This window comes from Pipistrellus hanaki (assembly GCF_964339955.1).
Source record: "Pipistrellus hanaki genome assembly, chromosome: 11".
NCBI classification, from domain to species: Eukaryota; Metazoa; Chordata; class Mammalia; order Chiroptera; family Vespertilionidae; genus Pipistrellus; species Pipistrellus hanaki.
In genome coordinates this window covers 28,664,511-28,684,614 of record NC_140513.1, presented here as the reverse complement: position 1 = coordinate 28,684,614, position 20,104 = coordinate 28,664,511, and positions in this window count along the sequence as shown.

Below are 20,104 nucleotides of genomic sequence, written 5' to 3'. Positions count from 1 at the left end.
AATAGAGCCATTAAGCCAGCCATCTGAGTAACAATTGGCTCTAGTAAGGTTATTTCAACTGCTGGTATAGATCATTGCCATTATTTTTATTAATTTTCAAGAACCAGGAAATACCACATGGTTTTCAATTTTACCTAATAAAATCTATATAGCTGTATTTTCTTCTGGAAGTTCAGAGAAAATAGAGGTATAAGGACACTATATGCATTATTGCATTTCAATTATGGAAGAATGGGTGGCAAAGGTTCTACAAGTACTGAGAAGAGAGATAATAGGAAATGCATGAAAATGTTGCTTTAAAAAACATCTAAAATGGCTTCATTATTATTTTTATTTTAAAAATTCCTTTCTAGTCATTAATTCTCAGGGTAGTCAAGATCAGAAAATTTCAATAGTTCCAGCAAAGGTCAACAAAAATAAAGAATAACGTTTATTTATAAACATTTAAACATGTTTATGTTAACTCTTTAATGTGATGCCTGCTAAAGGTTTTGTAAATCTTTGGTTAAGGTTTACTATAAGAAACTTGCACTGTTATATTTTTCATTCATTGGAGAAAGGAATCTAGCTAAGGGGCTTCCTGAACTCATCCTTAACTGCAGTTGCAAAGCCAGTAGAGGGAGCAGTGCATCTATGCTTTGATTTCTAGGATTGCAAATAAGTGCGTAGGCTGGATATTATAGTACATATAACCAATATTTGATTTTATCTGGAAAGAAAGAATTCTGGGACTGTGATTTGGTTTTGACAATCATGATTTTATGTTAAGGAATTAGCAGAGTTACAGAATTGCTTTACTGCCATTGGGAAATGTTGACTAGGGTGCTGCATAAGGACTATTGTTTTTCTTCCCTGACAAAAAATCACATGTGAATTTTGTATCAAGTCCACCAAACACTGGCCTGAATGAACTCATCAACTAGTGTAGATTTGGATATCCAGAATTACTTGAACAATGGGTTGGACATGTTTGCTAATCCTTGAAACATTTAATGTGGCAGAGTGGGAGCTGGGATGCATTCTTCTTCCCAGCAGCTCCCATCCCAGAGTTGCCAGTGTCTGTCCTCAGCTGTCTCCACAGATGTCTTAGCAGAGGTAGGATGCCTCCTGTTCTCTCCTGTCCCTCCTGATTCTCTCCCACAGTATGATTCTTCCTTAGCAACAGGGCTGCGGGCTGAGCGATGGAAAAGGTTGAGTTTTAAAGGTCTGGGGAAATAGAGAAGGTTTGGAGAAAGGGAGAAGGCCAGAGGGAAAGACTATTGTGATAGAGATGGAAGAGCCTGCCCTTGGAGTGTGTCTCTTGTGGAGGTGGTTGGTACTTCTACATGGGCTAAAGCTGTCCACAAGGCGTGCTGGCTCTGGGGCCTCCCAGGAGGGGCAGGCCAAGGTCAGCTGCTGCCGGGGGCCATCCCGCATGAGCTATAAAGTGATCTGCAGATGGCTGCAACTTGTGTTGGGCTTGGAGGTGCCCAGAAGAGGCTAAGCTGCGAACCAAAAAGCTAGCTGCAGCTAGTGCTGGGCCTGGGGCTATTTAGCAAGAGGTATGGGCATGCAAAGGCCAGAAGCTGCTTGTTTGAGAGATTTTAGGGAAGTCTGAAGCATGAGCCAAGACAGGCATTCATATGGAAAAACCACTGGAAATGACTTGGGTGAGTCCCCAAAACTGGGTGGGATGGGGGTCTCAGGGAATCACCAGGGAGGGGTGAACATTGGTAGCCAGGTTGATGGAGACTCGAATATTGCACCCTCCTGGTGGCTTGGGTGGGGGGGCAGAGTTAAAAGGAACAATGGTCTCTGCTGGTACTTCTGTCTGGGAGAAAGCTGCTCCTCCACTTCTCACCTTGATGCCAGACAATTCAGTTCCTCCTCATATGTCTCTGGCACCCTTTGAACTGGTGCCCTAGTGCTCAAGCTCAAAGTGAATGAGTATGAGGGCAAGCCCTTCAAGAAAAACACCAGGGACTTAAGCTTCCCTCTGTCTCACTCAGCCACAATTCCCACTGGTTTTTACAACAAGAAGTATGAGGACTTCACTTCCTGGCCATGGAACCCCAGACTGGAGGGCCTGGAGTGAGGCTTGAACCCCTTGCTTCTCAAAGGGGATCTCCACAGCCCATATATCCCTTCAATTTTTATCCACCCCACATGAGTGTAGGACCAGCCCATTTCCTGTCTTTGCGCCTCCTACCAGTTTCAATGTGGCTGCTTCTTTATATCCTTAATTGTAGGACTTGTGTTCAGGTAGGTTTCAGGTGGTTCTGAATGATGGTTGCTTGTACTTGAGTTGTAATTTTGACGTGGTTGTGTGAGGATTCAAGTACTACATTTACCTACTTCACCATCTTGACTGGAAGCTCTATCTCAGTAATTTAAAATAAATTTACATGTAGTCTCTTTCATACTGTGCATAACCCAGATTTTGGGAGTGAGAATTTTCCTGTTGATTGAATTTTATGAATTTATCTTACAGTGTCTTGATTTCTTATTGGGTTTATAAATGATTTTCAACAATGGGGCTCCCCCAACCCCACCCCAGCTCCCTTGCAAGTTTCTTAAGTCCTTGTTCCTCCTTCCTTTTTAAAGTATCTCCAAAGAGTGGTTTCACATTTTCTTAAATGCTAAGAGTGCTTTCAGAATACATTTTATATCAACTTCATGGTTTGTGGTACCTTAATCATGGAAGTGTTACACACCTATACCCATGGTAATGGGTACTGGGAGTTTTGATTTCTCACAGGTGATTTATTTTTAACCCAAGGACCTGGAGAGGTGGCAAGCTTACTAAGTGCTTCCAAAGTCAGGTAGGACAAGTATATTAGTTTTTTTATGGAGGACATAATTTTTCATGGCTCCATGCTTTACATGGGACATTCAATTACAGCTCTCTGGCCCTTTGCAGACACTCTATGTTCTGTCCTCACAGAGGCATTAGAATCTGGTCCTGAACCTGTAAGTACCTGTGATTGAGGTGGGAAGTTCTGTTGGGTCACCTCTCTACTCTTGATTTCTCTGTTTATCTGGCACATGAGGATTTTCTTTCCCCCCGCAGCATAGGTATCTGTTAAATTTTTTGTTGTTCATTTGGCTAAGATTCACTTATTACTTCTAAATGTTTATAATGAGAAGATGACTCCTTCATGACAACAAAAGAAATTCCTGTTCTTGAATATCTTATTGGTCTTAGAGATTTTTTTGTTTATACTCATTTGGCTCTGCCCTGTTTCTTTCTCTTTTCTTTTTTTTAAAAAATATATATTTTATTGATTTTTTACAGAGAGGAAGAGAGAGGGATAGAGAGTTAGAAACATCGATGAGAGAGAATCATCGATCAGCTGCTTCTTGCACACCCCCTACTGGGGATGTGCCCGCAACCACAGTACATGCTCTTGACTGGAATCGAACCTGGGACCTTTCAGTCCGCAGGCTGACGCTCTATCCATTGAGCCAAAACGGTTTCGGCTCTGCCCTGTTTCTTGGTGTATCTTTGTGTTTCTTTGTTGTCCTTTAATTCTTTGTTTGGCTTAAATTTTTGTTGCTTTCAGTTGAAGCTTTAACATTCTAAGTATAATATATTTTTTAAAATAAGCTACTAGTGTATTATGTTAAACATTTAATATAAGGTTTATATATAATATATATATATATATATATAACAACTTCTCTTTTATTCAAATGTCTTTGCCTGGCATTTCCATTAAACATATGGATTCCAATGTGTTGAAAATTACCTACTTTAAGAAGGAGATATTTCCCTAACGAAGTAGACACAAACTTTGAAATGATAAGTTTTCTTCCCTCATTCTTATTAATATCGCTAAAATTAAGGATTTTGAGGATACCGGTGTCCAAAGGCTAATGTGAGATTTTTAAACCAAGACATTCTAGAATGATCAACCATTTTTAATTCCTTTTTCATTCTTTACTCTTTTCTTTCATACATACATCAACAACAAAAGGTAATCAAACACTCACCTTGGTGATGTTATTTTCTTGAAGGTGTTATTTTCTTGGATAAATAGTTGTTATTTATTTATACAATTTTTTCAATGGAGAGTACTAATTTTTTTTTTTAATGATAAATTATGGTCAGTAAATCCTACTGTTTGTTATAAGGATATTTTATTTATTGAATCATTAGAAAATTGACAAACCCTCTGTTTCTATTTTTATGGCCTTTTAAAAATTAATTTAAAAAATCAGGTAAGCAGAGTAACTTTTACAACAGAGCATGTACTACACACACACACACACACACGAGCTCTGTGCAGTCATGCCATGCCATCAACGTCATTTTCATTTACTTTTTTTGTTTTTTCTGGCAACAGTAGAACATGCCTTGACAACACACCTTCCATTATAAATATTTTAACAGCTAGGCAGGAGAGAGTCATCCTTTAGCTACAGTCATATAATGTAATGAAGGATACACACAGCTGCAGCAACATTATTTAATTACTTAATTTGTTTTTGACAGCTCCCATTGCAGAGGAGAGGAAAGTATGAACTACACATGGGCAAGGATTTTATATATGCCAAATTTTTCAGTTGTGAATATTCACACATATTCTTGGGGAATGTCACAAAGTATGGGGCAGGAAATCAAAACCAACATCACCCCTTCCGTAGTATAGAAACAGCTCAAGATGTTTGCTGTCCATGGAAAGTTGAAGTAAAAACTCAAGCCAGCGTCTCCTTACCAAAGAGAAGAAGAAGTGGACTAGGAAGCACTTTCCAAACTTGAGTTGTTAGGGTGGTTGCTTATCAAATGGAAGAACTCGTTTTAATGAGTAAATGGAGCGTAGGTCAGGTCACCACATTTATCTCAAGCCACCTTTTATAACAGTTATGTGTTGGGTGGTGGGATAGCTCTTCGGTGGTTTCTGTAACCCAACTGTGGGGGCTTAGGGTGCTCCTCCTCATGCACTTCCCTGGAAACTAGTTATGGCTATTGTAGGGTGGAGGTTAATGGGGCCATGGGATATTTCCTGAATCCCCTGACATGCATCCTGAGTTGTCAGAGCCTGAACACTTTAGGGGGACTGTGATGTGTGATTGTGATTTGGGCTCTTTCAGGGGTATGAGAACTTTCCTACCCCAATTGGAAGTTGGAGTGGTGATCCTGAACAAAAAATACAATTGTATAAGGGGATGATGGCAGCATTGCAAAGTGGTAAGCACTAGGGACAATGGGATGATTTGAGTTAGCTCAAAATTAGCATCAGCAGTCAAAACTGTGCTATGATTTCACTTCTGTGTGGAATCTAAAGAACAAAACAAAACAAACAAACAAAATAGAAACAGACTTATAGATACAGAGAACAGACTGACAGTTGTTGGGGGAGGGGGCAGTTTGGAAGACTGGGTGAATTAGGTGAAGGGATTAAGCAAAAACAAACAAAAATACAAAAAAAAAAAAAAAAACCCCAAAAAACAAAACAAAACCCAAACAGTAAAAAAACCTTATGATTATTTCTGACTATATATAGAAACAATTTATAAAACTATAACTGCTAGTTAAATTAGATAACTCTAATTTATCAAAAATATTCCCTGGAAGGTGAATTGAAGGTAGAAAGAATTAACCAAAGGGGGAGGGGGGGTCTAAAACAAGGAAACAATTTAGGTTATTAGAAATAAATTATTAGCATTTAAAACTTTGAAAGAACTTATTAGCACCATCTATACCTCCCCCTTCATCCAATTTCCTTTTTTACTTTTATTTCCTCTTGATTCTGTTGTTATTAACAAGGGTAATTTATGATCATTATGGCTATTTAAACAATCTAAAACATATAAAGAAAAATTTCATGATACCTACCCCCTTAATGACCTAGAATAAATGTTTCCATTTCTTTCTTTTTCACACACACACACACACACACACACACACACACACACATTTTTTTTAAAAACTAGGATTACAATGTACAGATTATATATTATATTGGAACTGTTTTGAGGCTTATTTTTCTTTACTAAAGACATTCAGCAAATTTCTCATTTTGTATAATGTAGGTTTCTTTTCAGAATGATAAATATAGATCAAACATTTAAAAAATAAATCTTTGCAATATTTCATATTAATTAGGTATCACAATTTATTTATGATAGACATCACACAAGATGTCTATAGACACCATACAAGAAGTGCATACCCATATCTCACCTTAGAAGAAATATGAGATCAGAAATATGGATTTATTTTTGAGAATGAAATGTAAGCTCTAAACTAGGGGTGTCGAACTCAATCAGAGAAGGGGCCAAAATCTAAAATCCAGCCTAAATCGCGGGCCGAATGGTTTACTGAACAGTCATAAACTGACAATGTCATAAACTGACAGCGGAGTGCAGTGATGACAGCGCGGTGCGGGCCACATTGCAAGGCCTGGCGGGCTGGATTTGGCCCGCGGGCCTTGTGTTTGACACATGTGCTAAGGTTCTGTGTAGGTAGATTTTCAAGGCTAAGGAGAATCTAAAAAACAAGTGCATTTCAGCTTTGTTCTCAAGCTGGTGGCATGGAAGGTGAAAAAGGCAAGAATCTTTCTAGGGCTAATAAACTTGACTTTTCCACACACACATAGACACTTTATAGAGCTCAGTTATTTCAAATGTTTCAGAAACAATGCTTAGATAATTACATGAGTCATAAAACAGTGGCTGTTGTGAAAACTAATGATGATTTTTAAAATGTAACAGCTAATGTGAGTGATTCATCAGCAAGCTTATTAAACCTTTTAAAAAGGTCCATTATACTTAATATCTATTGACGCCCATTTTGCCTTGGGGGTGTTAAATGAAAAATGCAAGTTAGATACCTTCTTACTTGTAGTGGATTTTTCTTAAAAAGCATTGCTTCCCATCAATCTAAACACAATGCATGGGTCTTTAGTTTGCTTTTCTTTTCCCAATATGTAAACCATTACAAATAACCAGCAATCAAAGCACGAGCACGTATATCTTTATGGACTGCTGCATTACTCTAAGCGGGGTTACTGAGTGCAGTGTAGGCACATTTTACTTTTTAATAGAGAGTGGCAGATTGCCTTCCCTAAGAGTTATAGCAATTCATATTGCCTTGTCTGCTCACATTGTTATACAGCTTTGGAAGGTGACATTAGGGGGCATGCTGACTTCACGCTGCCCTCTTTCCAGCTGGCTCCATATTTTAAAGTATGATATAAATAAATAGTTTAAATTATTCCCACCTGGACTTAATTTGTTCTTGAGATGAGAATTTGGAAATGGTATACAGTCCAACCACAGGTCCCCTTTATCTCCTGCCCAGACTTTGCCCCATTTTCTCTGATTTAAGTAAAAGAGATGGATGAGACTTGCAGTTCTAGAAGACAAATCAGATGGACACAATGGCAAGAACAGATGTTTCTCAATTTGGAACACAAGGAGCTAAATGCCACATATTGCCTTTCATCCCAGTTCTTGGTTATGTAGGTTTTTTCCAGTTAGGTTTTCTTCTTGCAATTTACCCATTGATGAAGAAGAGGAGAACTACCTGGTGGAACTCTAGTGTGAGGAGGGAGGAAGCAAAAAATAAAACAAAACCTCATAAAGAATTCATTATATCATGAATTCTAAGTTATAATCTCCTAAGTGCTATGTTTACTGTGGGCATTAAATGATTGCTTATTGACTTTTTTTCTGATGCAATATGAAATCTTGTTTACTCCCGCACTTAATAAAAGACTTACTTAAAAAAAATATATATTTATTAATTTTTTACAGAGAGGAAGGGAGAGAGATAGAGAGTTAGAAACATCGATGAGAGATGTGCCCACAACCAAGGTACATGCTCTTGACCAGAATCGAACCCAGTACCCTTGAGTCTGCAGGCCAATGTTCTATCCACTGAGCCAAACTGGCCAGGGCAAAGACTTACTTTTGAGAGATAAAATGATACTCCATATTCCTATGTTGATTCTGGTGTGTCCTCTTGAGCAGTCTATTTTACTGGTACTCAGTGGTGAGAAACTGATGTTATATTAACTTTACACAGAAAAGAAAAAAGCTACCATATAGGGCAAAATGCACATTTTCCATTAATTTGTTAAGTTATCTGATATTTACAAATGCTGCCCCCACCATGCCTCCAGAATCTTTGTGGATATGAATCTACTCTGTTCTATCATTAGGGTTTCTTGGAAAAGTCTGGAAGCCTAGTGTTAAGTCACTCCTTGGTCTCTTTGGGCTCGTCCTCTTTTAGTCAGTGGCTTGGACTTGGTGGTTTTCTGTCCCTTCCCTCTGACGTTCAGTATTCCTGATCTTGGCGTGGTGACCTGGTTCTCATCGCTTGTATTCTTGACCTTGCTTTCTCGTTTCCGATTCTCTTCTGCTTCTACTTTTTCTCTCTAGGTTTTTAATCCTGGTCTGATGTAGGGATTCTGTTTACTATCTCAGCTACAGGCCCCTGTGTCCCTTCCTCCTGACATTGGGGTGAAATGAAGCTGAGGGTAAAACCCGCAGGACCCAAGCTCCTTGCGCTGTCTTCATTCCTGCCGCGGGGCCTTTATTCTTGTGCGTTTTCTTTCTCTCCAGGCTTTAGGTGTTCTCCCTGTAGTTATTTCAAATGGCTGTTTTACAGGCAACCTGTTTCAAAACTTTCTTCCGTTTGCAAATGAGCTTTTCTTATAAATGGGTCGCTGTCACTGTTCTAACTTACTCTCTCCTTTAACAATAAGATTTCTTGTTTTCCCCAGATTTTTCAAAATCTTAGAACTAAATTTCCAGAAGGGTCAAGCCACTGCATTTCATCTTGACTAATTTGTCATAGGGGCAGGCTTCCTGCTGCAAAATCAGCATACGTTTTTCTTTCTTTTAAAGAAAAAGAAAGCAATACGATTCTTTGGCAGATACCATTACTTTCCCAGCAATCTGATAAAATTCCACTCCTCTACTCCCAAAAGCAAATCTTGAGCTAAACTTTCAACTTTTTAAAAAAATGGGGTTAAACGAATGCACTCAGTTTTGGGGAAACAGATCTTCCTCTAGGCAAGGCAGGCAAAGCCACATTCCTGCATTTCTCAAGCCGGTGGGAAAAGTTCATGAGTGTCAGGGAATGCTTCTAAAGTTATCTGTGAGGGGAAAAGAATAATTACTTCTTTGTGATTCAAACCTGGGCACCATCCAGGTTCCCCCAATTAGCTGTAGGAACAGTGCCTGCTATTGTGTCTCAGGTTTACCTTGAATTCTCCAAGAAAACTGTCTTTTTTGATCACTATGAGTATTAATTAAAAAGTAAGATCCCACAAGATTCTTCTTTCCTGTCTTAAAGCAAAAGAGGCCCAAATGACCACAAGAGAGGTTGAGAGACAAGCAGTTGCTGTGAGAATCTCATTGCCAGGGGCTGAAAAGGGAACTGTGCTGTAATTGTATTTATTTATTTAAAAATATTTTTATTGATTTCAGAGAGAAAGGAGAGTGAGAGAGAAAAAGAAACATCAATGATGAGAATCATTGATCGGCTGCCTCCTGCACGCCCCCTACTGGGGATTCAGTCCGCAACCCAGACATATGCCCTGACCAGGAATCAAACTCTGACCTCCTGGTTCATAGGTCTATGATCAACCACTGAACAACACCAGTTGGGCTTATATTTTTACAGGGAAAAAAAATTCAGAAACTTCTGCATTGTGAGGGGTGATTGAATATAGATAATTCTTCATGCATGGGGAAATGGTGGGAAATATAAAAATGTTTTTTTTAATCTCTACTTTTATAACCCTGTTGTTCAGCATTACTTGTATTTCTGAAGTCACACTGGATTAGGGATAAAATTAAGATGAAAATAAGTCACAAAATAGTATATCTCTGGTTCTGCCTCTACGAACTCTAGAAACTCCAGATTCTCAAATTCTTCCTAAATAGCTTCTGAGAGGTCCATCTGAATAACTTCATAAATGCTCAGAGTGCTATCACCTGCTATTTCCTCCCTTCCCTGGTGCCCAGGACTGCTGTCTTCACATAAGACTACTGTTTTGTGTGTTTTCCCTGATGACCCTGCACCTGGTATTGATGCTTTGGGTTTGTGTTGGGAGCATCAGTGTTGATGTCCTCACCTGTTGAGACACCACTGCCAATTGGGATGCCTGCTGAAAGCGTGAGGTGTCAGCAAAGTTGATGTCAAGACTGTGAGTAGTTCTTACTCAGGGTGTTCACCTCTGCACAGAGGTTGTTCTGAGAAACCCATTGATCAGGGTGGGGGTTCCCTTGGAGAATCAGGCAGCCTGGGTGAGGGGCCTGCGATGGTTTGCAGGCCCACCACCCTCCCTTCCCCCTGATGACCCAAGGGGAGGCCCTGGTATCTGGGATTCATTTATCTTCTATAATTGAAACTTTGTAGCATTGAGCAGAGGCCAGGGCTACCCAGGAAGTTTGGCTTCCTCCATCGCCGGGAAAATCCAAGCTTCCTGCTTGTTCCATGGCCACAGCCATCTTGGTTGTGTTAATTTGCATACACACTCCTGACTGGCTGGTGAGCATGGTTTGTGGAAGTAACAGAGATATGGTCAACTTGCATATTATTCTTTTATTAGCTAGAATGGCTGTTTTTATGTATTATCTATGATTACCCCTCCCCGGCTTTATTGAGATATAATTGATATATAGCACTCTGTAGATTTAAGGTGCATAACATGAGATTTGATACATGTATAAAGTTGTAAAATGATTACCACAATAAGGTTAGTTAACACCTCCATCATTTCACATAATTACTATTATTTTTTTGGTGGTGAGAACATTTAAGATGTACTCTGTTAGCAACTTGCAAATATATAATACAGTATTGTTAACTGTAGTTGTCATATTATACTTTAGATCCCTGGAATTTATTCATTATATAACTAAAAGTTTGTACTGTTTGACCAACATCTCTGCATTCACCCCAACTCCAAGCCCCTGGCAACCATCGTTCTTCTCTCTGCTGCTGTAGTTTGCTTTTTTTTAAAAAAAAATTCACATAGAGGTAAGATGTAACTATTTGTAGTTCTCTGACTATTCCACTTAGCTTAATACCTGCAAGGTCTATCCATGGCTTTGCAAAAGGCAGGATTTCTTTCTTTTAAATGACTGAATAATATTCCATGATATATATCTCACAGCTTTTTTGTCCATTTTTCTGTGGATGGACCCTTAGGTTGTTTCCATGTCTTGGCTATTGTGAATAATGCTTCAGTGATCATGAGGTGCAGATATTGCTTCAAGATAATAATTTTATCCTTTGGATAAATACCCAGAAGTGGAATTGCTGGGTCATATGGTGGTTCTACTTTTTAAGTTTTTGAGGTAACGCCATACTGTTTTCCCTAGTGGTTGTACCAATTTACCATCCACACAAGCAGTGTACAAGGTGAGACTCCGTGTTTCTTATTTATGAAATAGAACAATGATACCCAACTGGATTGCCGAGGCGAGGCTTAATATAATGCTCACAAAGTGTTCATGTTAGATTCCATGCTTCCTGTGTGCAGAGATTCATCCCGTTATCCCCAGAAGTGACAAGGACAATCATGCACAGAATTGTTTGTGGAGTGCTTGGTTCTGGAGCTAGCACTCATACATTATACTCTGTTTACAAGCTGTTTTCCTCCACTAGACTGGATGTCTGTCTGTCTATCTATCTATCTATCTATCATCTATTTTTGTTTATTTATTAAATTGATTGGGGTGACATTGGTCAACATGAATATATAGGTTTCAGGTGTGGGTTTCTACTATATTGTACCATGTGCCCACCACCCAAAGTCAAATCTTTTCCTTAGACTGGATTTCTTAAAGGCAAGCTGGGCTCTAGTGATCTCCAACATCTTCTAGGCTCCTGATACATGTTACATGTGTCTAAGTAAATGAATGAATGAACTCAGCTCTCTTACCTTCAGAGTTGCTACATTGATCAGACTGTCAAACCTCAGAGGAAAGGTAGGGGAGGGTGGGAATAAGGGGGAAAGATCAACCATTCATATACAGTAAGCCTAACCAATGGACACAGATACCAGTGGGGGGAGGGCATGAGTGGGGGATGGGGGGCAATGAGAGGATAAGGACACACATGTAATACCTTAATTAATAAAGGGGAAAAAAAATTTTTCAGAAAAAATTTGAAGGAATTTCAGTGCCAGACTATCTTCACCATCCCACCCTCCCTATCCCCCTTTTACACACTTATTTGACTGAAAAGCAAGAATGAATTCTCTGCAGACATTTGGCCCAAGGGAGATTTTGGTAAAGCAACTAATGAGAAATGCCCTATTAAATGTCGAACTCACTACAAATTAGCATGAATCTAAGACTTCTGTTTTATGGGAGAATTCTTATGGTTTTTTTTTTTTCCATGATTTTTTTCTCTGAAAATATTTTAACAATTGACATAAGAATATTTTTAGTCAATTATTGTATTAGTTTTTCCCCCCTAGAAGCGAATGGTTTTGTTGAATGTAATTCACTAGCTCCATATCAAAACTACAATATGAGATTGTTGCATGTGATTCCCCCCACCCCCTTTTCTAGCCTAAATTGGAACCTTATGGACATTGAACCTAGAAACATATGCCAATGTGATTTATATGTAGAAAATCTCTTTTCATATTATTAACAAAATCACTATTGTGTTCCAATCTTTGTTCTCTGGGGATGAATTTTAGTAAATCACTTCCTGCCATTCAGATACCTCAGAGCTCAAGCTGCCTGAAGCTTAACAGAAAATGCAATTCAAAAATCCAAGAGGGTTAGGATGACAGGAAAAATGTTTTCCATTTCTCCTGAAAGGGTGGGGAGGGGACAGGAAGGAAAAGAGAGAATTTTAGAATCTGGTTCTTCTATGTCTGAAAAAAGACAGTTCAGATGAATTACTAGTGCCTTAAATAAGAAACAGGAAAACATCCTCCATGGAGAGAGTCCCTTAGCCAGCCACCAACATTTGGTACTCATCCCCAGGCTCCAGACGCAAAGGGAAATTTAGACAGGTCTGAAAAAACTCAGAACAAGCATATTTAAAAAAATAAAAATTAAAAACACAATGCATTGTGCTTACAGCCTCCCTCATCAGCTTTCTCTGAATCTTGAGTCTATCACGTTAACAATCCTAGAAAGTCTAAGGTTTCATGAGTGTGTGTATATACCACCATTCCCTGCTAGATAACATATTTTACCAGTTTAGTTTACAAAGAGAATTCAGGTCTTTGCTCTCCAGATTTCCTCACCTATAATGTGGGATCATAAATATGCTTCCATCTCCTTGGGAACATTCTCTCACGTTGCATTTCCAAGATGTGCTGTCCAGATGTGAAAGCTTAAGCCACTTTTAGAATTTCTTCAAAGTAGGGATCTCTTCATGGAATCTCTATAATTCATATAATGCCAGGTTAGTCAACGATGCCTTTTGTTAGGCTAGACAAGATGTACCTGAGGTTTCATTTGACTTCATGAATTTCTATTACAGGAGATGTCATGGACGAGGTTTAGAGTTTGGAGGAGGTTAGATGAAGGTGTCACATTGACTCAGATCTGCTATTTCTCAATTCCTGAATGCTCGGATTTTATGTGCTTCTAGCTCCCTGTGAGTCTGAATTCTTGGGAAACAGCCTAAAAATGCAGGGAAGTCTGCCTTCCAGGTTATCAATACTGGTTCTACTTGGTAACCACTGGTGTGTTGATAGGACCAGCGATTTGTGTGGGTCAGGATCTGTGAGAATATCTTTTGTAATATATATATTTTTTATTGTTTAAAGTGTTACATGTAGTAGTACATATATCTCCCTTTTTCCCCCCTCCTTGACCTTCCTCCAGCTGTCCCACCCCCTGTCACATGCCCTCTTTCTTCACACCCCCACCCCCAATTGAACGAAACTTGCAGTGGCTCAATCCAGTTTATGAATCAGAGGATGCTGGCTTTTTTTCCTTCTTTCTTTCTATGAAGAATTGACCCTCATTTTATATCAGAAAAAAAAAATCCATTATGAAAAAAGGAAGTACTTTAGTTATTTATTTGTTTTGTGTTATTATAAAGTTATATTTTATAAGCAATTGTAAAGCTAAATTGCAACTGCTGTAAATCTATTTCTACATGTCCTTTAAAAAAATTCTTTATTGTTTAAAGTATTACATATGTCTCCTTTCTCCCCCATTGACCTCTCCCCTGCCACCCCCTAGTGTCTGTGTCCGCTGGTTATGCTTATATGCATGCATACAAGTAAAAAAGGGGAACACTTTAAATTAAAGGGAAAGCAGATGGTCTGGGAAACCATGTAGTTTCATGTGTTCATTGCACCTATAAAGGGGGGATTGAGAGGCCCAGCCAATCAAGAATACAATAGGGCCTTTTATACATATTTCTCTAATTCTCTTTCCCTTGTCCTTATAAATTGCCTTTTAAAACATAAAGGCAATCTCAGTCATTCTTGAGCTTGAATCTTCTCCTTAGTACACCTCAGAGGGTAGAGGAAAAATAAATTGTTTAGCTCCTGAATATCCTACACAAGACATCTTATAAAGGCCTTGAGCTATGTATTGCATTTAACATATGATGGTAGGAAAAAAAATTTGGAATCAGAAGATATATTAGTCATGCTCAAATTGAAAGATTTTGTGCCAATTTCTTAATTTTTTGAATTTCAGCTTAACAATAAAACAGGAATAATAATAGTATCTTTCTCATAAGATGGTGAGGAACCAGTGAGATCTACTAGCTTGAGCCATAAGAAACTGCCAACATTCAACTGTTTTTGACCTTCACAAACAACTATTTTAAGTGAGGCAAACTCCCATGAACAATGTTCTGTAAATTGTAAAGTATAATGTAAATTTTTTAGTTGAAATTAAGTGTAAAGGTACTTTTTCTTCTCATGTGTGAGAAAGAAATGGAACTTAATGCTGGAGAACAAAGTTATAGGAAGGTATGTGCAGAGTTGAAAGACAAAGGATAAGGAAGAAAATAAGTGAGGAAATGACTTTATTTTTTGGCAATCTTTTGCTACTTTAATATGGAATGGTGATTAGGTTAATTTATTTGATAATCTACATATATGAAATATTCCCACTATTTTATACTAATAGTGTAAGCCATTGATATTAATAAACTATCTTCATTTTCAAAGGACAAAACATTTCCTTTTTAAGTCCCTTCATCAAAACTCTCCAATTTAATTTGAAAGTTAAATGATATTCATACATTGCATTGAAAAAAGTAACTTGGTGTTAGAGGTCATCTGGAATAGATGATTAATGGAATATTTATTTTACGAAAATAATGATGAAAAATATAACACCACAGCTTTTTTTGAGGTGATTGTCAAAGTGTGATAAGGCTTAGGAAATGAATGAGCTAACTATGGTGGGTATTGTGCTTGAACTGTTTTTTTCTGATGTACTTGAGATATTACATAAAGCATATTCTGCTTACCATCTCTTAGGCTGATATTCTGTAGCCAGAGTTAATAGCATAGGCTTAGATTCTTTAATAAAAGTTCTAACAGCTAAAAGTGGAAGACTTAAAACAGCGCTAATTCTCTACATTAGAAGAAAAAGATCAATTAGAAAGAGTTAATATTTTCCAAAGAGGAAGGAATCCTATAATCATGTGGTTCTGTGTAAAAATTCAGTGAGGGTTTTCACATTGACATTTTTAGTCATGAGTTTTCTTATTGAGTTTGGCAGTGAATTATGCAGACTGTAAAACCACTTGCACCCATATTTTCATGGCAGATGCTTCATTAAAGGACTAGGCTTTGGTTATTTTCCTTTGTTCTTTTTCATTGGATAGAGAGTTTTCATATGAAGAATGATGAATACTTGCATGCTTTGGAAACTCTGTAAAATGACTTAAAAACACTGAGAAGGTTTAGTATTTGCTCTACAGTGTCACCATTTAAATTCTAAACCATGGGCCGAGACCGGTTTGGCTCAATGGATAGAGCGTCGGCTTGGGGACTGAAAGGTCCCGGGTTCGATTCCGGTCAAGGGCATGTACCTTGGTTGCGGGCATATCCCCAGTGCAAGAGGCGGCCGATCGATGACTCTCTCTCATCGATGTTTCTAGCTCTCTATCTCTCTCCCTTCCTCTCTGTACAAAATCAATAAAATATATTTAATAAAATAAAATAAAATAAAATAAATAAATTCTAAACCATGGGAGATACTAAAAATTCAGGAACTGTTTTTTTAAGGGCAAGACCTGACCTATACAGAGATGCTCTAAGTGATCAGTCTTCTCATTGGGCAAATCCCCAGTGGAAACTAAAGCACCAAATTGGCAGCTAAGACAAGTGTGGGTATGTGTTCATGCTTGTGTATGGCTTGTGGGGATGTGACCTGTCTGCACAGACTTTGTCAGGAAGGAGAGAAGGAGAAGAAGGTGTGTAAATTTCTGTCCCAGCATAATGATTATTGGCATAGCTTTAATGCCAGGACTGCTAGGATGGATGATAAATTACATGAGCACCGAATGTTTAAAGAGTCTTATTCTTAGAAACATAAGTCGGGTCTCAGATAAACTAGAATTTCCATTTGCCTCCTGAGGAGGGTATCAGGGCTATAAGAATATTCACTGTTTCCCAGTTTTTGTGACTGTTGCTAATGCTATCCTTTTGTTTGCTCAGATGTTTAGTATTCTGACACAGCCTGTGAACTTGTCTTCAGGGTCGGCAAAGAGGTGGGTGAGAAAGATACTGGGGAAGCTGCCAGTGTTAGGGGAAAAGAGCAGTCAAGAATGGAATCGGGATGTACATGGTGCTGTTACAGAGAGGCCTCCTGAGCTCTTCAACAGCGTTTGATTAATTACATGTTCATGATTATAGCATTTTAGAGTTGGGAGTGGTTTAAGAATCTAGTTTCTACTTTTTCCTCAAGTAGACATATGCTGACATTTTGATGGCCTATGGAATCTTGTTCTATACGTTATTGTAGCATATTTCCTTCCAGGCATATTTAGTAGCTGACTCACCTATCAAGTCAAACCAGCCTTGGCGGTGGATGCTTAAAAGAAATTAATGCAACAGGTTATTAAAATGGAAATCCTGGTTAAAGTTCAGCCCATATTATACTATATATAATATATATATTTATTAATATATTTTATATATTTCCACATCAATCATCCTGAAGCGAGGATGGAGACCAGATTGCAGAATCATTAAAGGATATGGGCAAAACCCAGTCTCATTATTTCTCTGTCTTTCTCACCCTCATTGAGGTTATGACAGGCAGACTCTGGGGATTAGACGAGGATTTTTGGAGCCATCTGTCTATGTTCTGCAAGTCCTCTTCAACCGTGGGGGAGAGCTGTGGTGCCTCTTACCTAAAGCTCAGGGGCACTAGAGAACTTACTATGCAACCCTTGCAGTTCAGTAGATAGAGTGCAATGGTGTTGGACTGAAACTTAGAAATCTATAGGATGAGTGACCGGCTGGCCTGCCGCTGTGATGGTGGACCACAGGAGGGCTCCCTGCTTCCTTAGGATCAGCCTGTGCCCCAGAGTTTGTAGACACACAAGTGTTTCCTAGGGGCCAGGCTTTCTCATGAGAGAAAGGACACTAGAGGAGTGCCCCTGGAAGTCTACTTGCTGCAGGAAAAGGCTGCAGCCAGCAGGTGCACCAGAGAATCATTTGCCCAGGTCAAAGGATGTAGTCCCTAGCACTAGAAGGGAAGGGTGTCTGAAGAACCCACCAAAGCATTCAAGAGAAAGTCAGCTTTAAATCACCTGTCAAGTCTAGAGGTCACCACAGTCACACAACAGGACAGTAGCAGTCAAGGAAGGGTGTCCCTGCCTCCTTTCCTCTTCTCTTCCTTCTACTCCAACCCTGGAAGGGCCAGAGAGCATGACTAGCAGGGAAGAGGAATGGAAGATCTAGATGGGGGAAAGAGAGAATGTGCCCAATGGTAAGCTTCCTCTCTGTACTAGACCAGACTTGGGGGCTGTGAAATATTCTTTACAATTTAAAACAAGATGCAAGCTTTATCTGTTACATGATGCTGGGCATTTCAAGTCTGAAACTGGGGCTGTACTGTGTGACTTCAAACGCACATTGTTTGTATTATGTAAAAGGGACGAGAAAAATAAAGGGGTTGACCAAGTTTTCATCTTTCTTCTGTCATGGGAAGAAATAGCCCTTTAACACATTTAAAGGAACAGTAGGAAAAAGAAATAGGGTGATTAAACCCCATGATTCCTGCTATTTCAATATAATAGTTATACAATTATTTCAAGTTGCAACATTTGATTTTAAATAAATATCATTAGATTGTCCTTTTCTCTGACAGTACTTAAAATATATCTGGCAATGTCATACTTTATTAGTATCACCTTGAAAACTGTTTACTTCATTTTGTTCTTGGTCTTATGTAGTCTCTATGAGATCATCCAGGAATTGAAAACACATTTTCAAATTGGCACTAGGGATTGTCAATCAATTCTTCCTGCAACGTCTTTCTTTAGTTTTGGAATTTTCCATTAGTTCTAATGATCCTGCTGTTCAGCTTTTGTTTTCTTAACTGAAATAGGCCTTTCTGTAGTTGTCAACGAATAAATCATATAATTGTTATACACTTCCCCATTGCACAAGTTATGTTTGTTAGTCCTACCATCTATATGTCACATTTCTGCTGCTTAGATGGCATTAAAAAATACATAGTATATTCACATAGAAATAAACCTTGTCAAGGCACCATTCTGTGAAGTTTATTGTTGACCTGATACTGCCCAAAATTTAACTGAAATTGGTGTTTTCCCAATTCAGATATCTATCTGTAGTGACTTACTTGAAGGGATATTTCAGCTGAAACAAAGAGATAATTGAGAATAATTAAACATGCAGTCAGAAATGGGAAGTGTATTATAAATAATAGGTGACAAATAATAGATGATGTGGTTCTGGTACTGTCTAATCCTGCTTCAGTGTGAATTGGTGAAGGTGTAGCTGAGCGAAATGTCAGCTTGACATCTCTTGATTCTGTTCTTTATCATCCCATTCTTCTATGACTCTTCTTTATGTTTTTTATGGGCCAAGTTTTTATAATTTTCAAGACCCACTTGACTCTACCTCATCTACTTGCAGCCCTGTGAAGGATCATGCTATCACCAGCAGGAGCCTGGCCCTGCCCAGTGGTTGCCGTCCCCACGGACCAAGGAACCTCCTTGCTGGATGCCAACCAGCAGAGAGAGACCCCGGTACTCAGGGAACTGGCTGACAAGACCCCAGGAGACTCTGGCTTCCTTAGTGGTTGCCTTGAAATAATGAGACTGTATGGAAGCTGGAAGGTGAGATGGGGGGAGCAAGCAGATGCATCGTCAATGGTAGAAGAGTTTTAGGGGCTTCTTTGGAGAGGGTTCACAAAGACCAACCAACTAACTGCTACTGTGGAGTCCTGACTGTTTGAACCATCATCTTTCTTGCCCCACTGCCCTTCCTTCACTGTTACTTTGCTGGGGCTACTTCTCTCCTTGGGAGTCTCCCTTAAAAGTGTTTTTTGTTTGTTTGTTTTTTAAATTGTTTAACAAGTATTTCTTGAACAGTTTTTATGTGCCCAGATGATGCAAGTTGCAGTTCCTTATGGGCCATACTAAGAAGTTTGATTGAAGAGTGTTTTTTTTTTTTTAATTAAAAAAGTAGGAAGTGATATAACTTAGAAATAAGAGTTTCTCACACCTGTCAGAATGGCTATACCAACAAATCAACAAACAAGTGCTGGTGAGGATGTGGAGAAAAAGGATCCCTCGTGCACTGTTGGTGGGAATGCAGACTGGTGCAGCCACTGTGAAGAACAGTATTGAGTTTCCTCAAAAAAACTAAAAATGGAACTCCCATTTGACCCAGTGATCACACTTTTAGAAATATATCCCAAGAAACTGGAAATACCAATCAGAAAGGATATATGCACCCCTATGTTCATAGCAGCACAATTCACCATAGTTAAGATTTGGAAACAGCCTAAGTGCCTATCCAAGCAGATGAGTGGATCAGAAAACTGTGGCACATCTACACAATGGAATACTATGCTGTGATAAAAAAGGAGTTCTTACCATTTGCAACAGCATGGATGGAACTGGAGAGCATTATGCTAAGTGAAATAAGCCAGTCAGAGAAAGGTAAATATCACATTT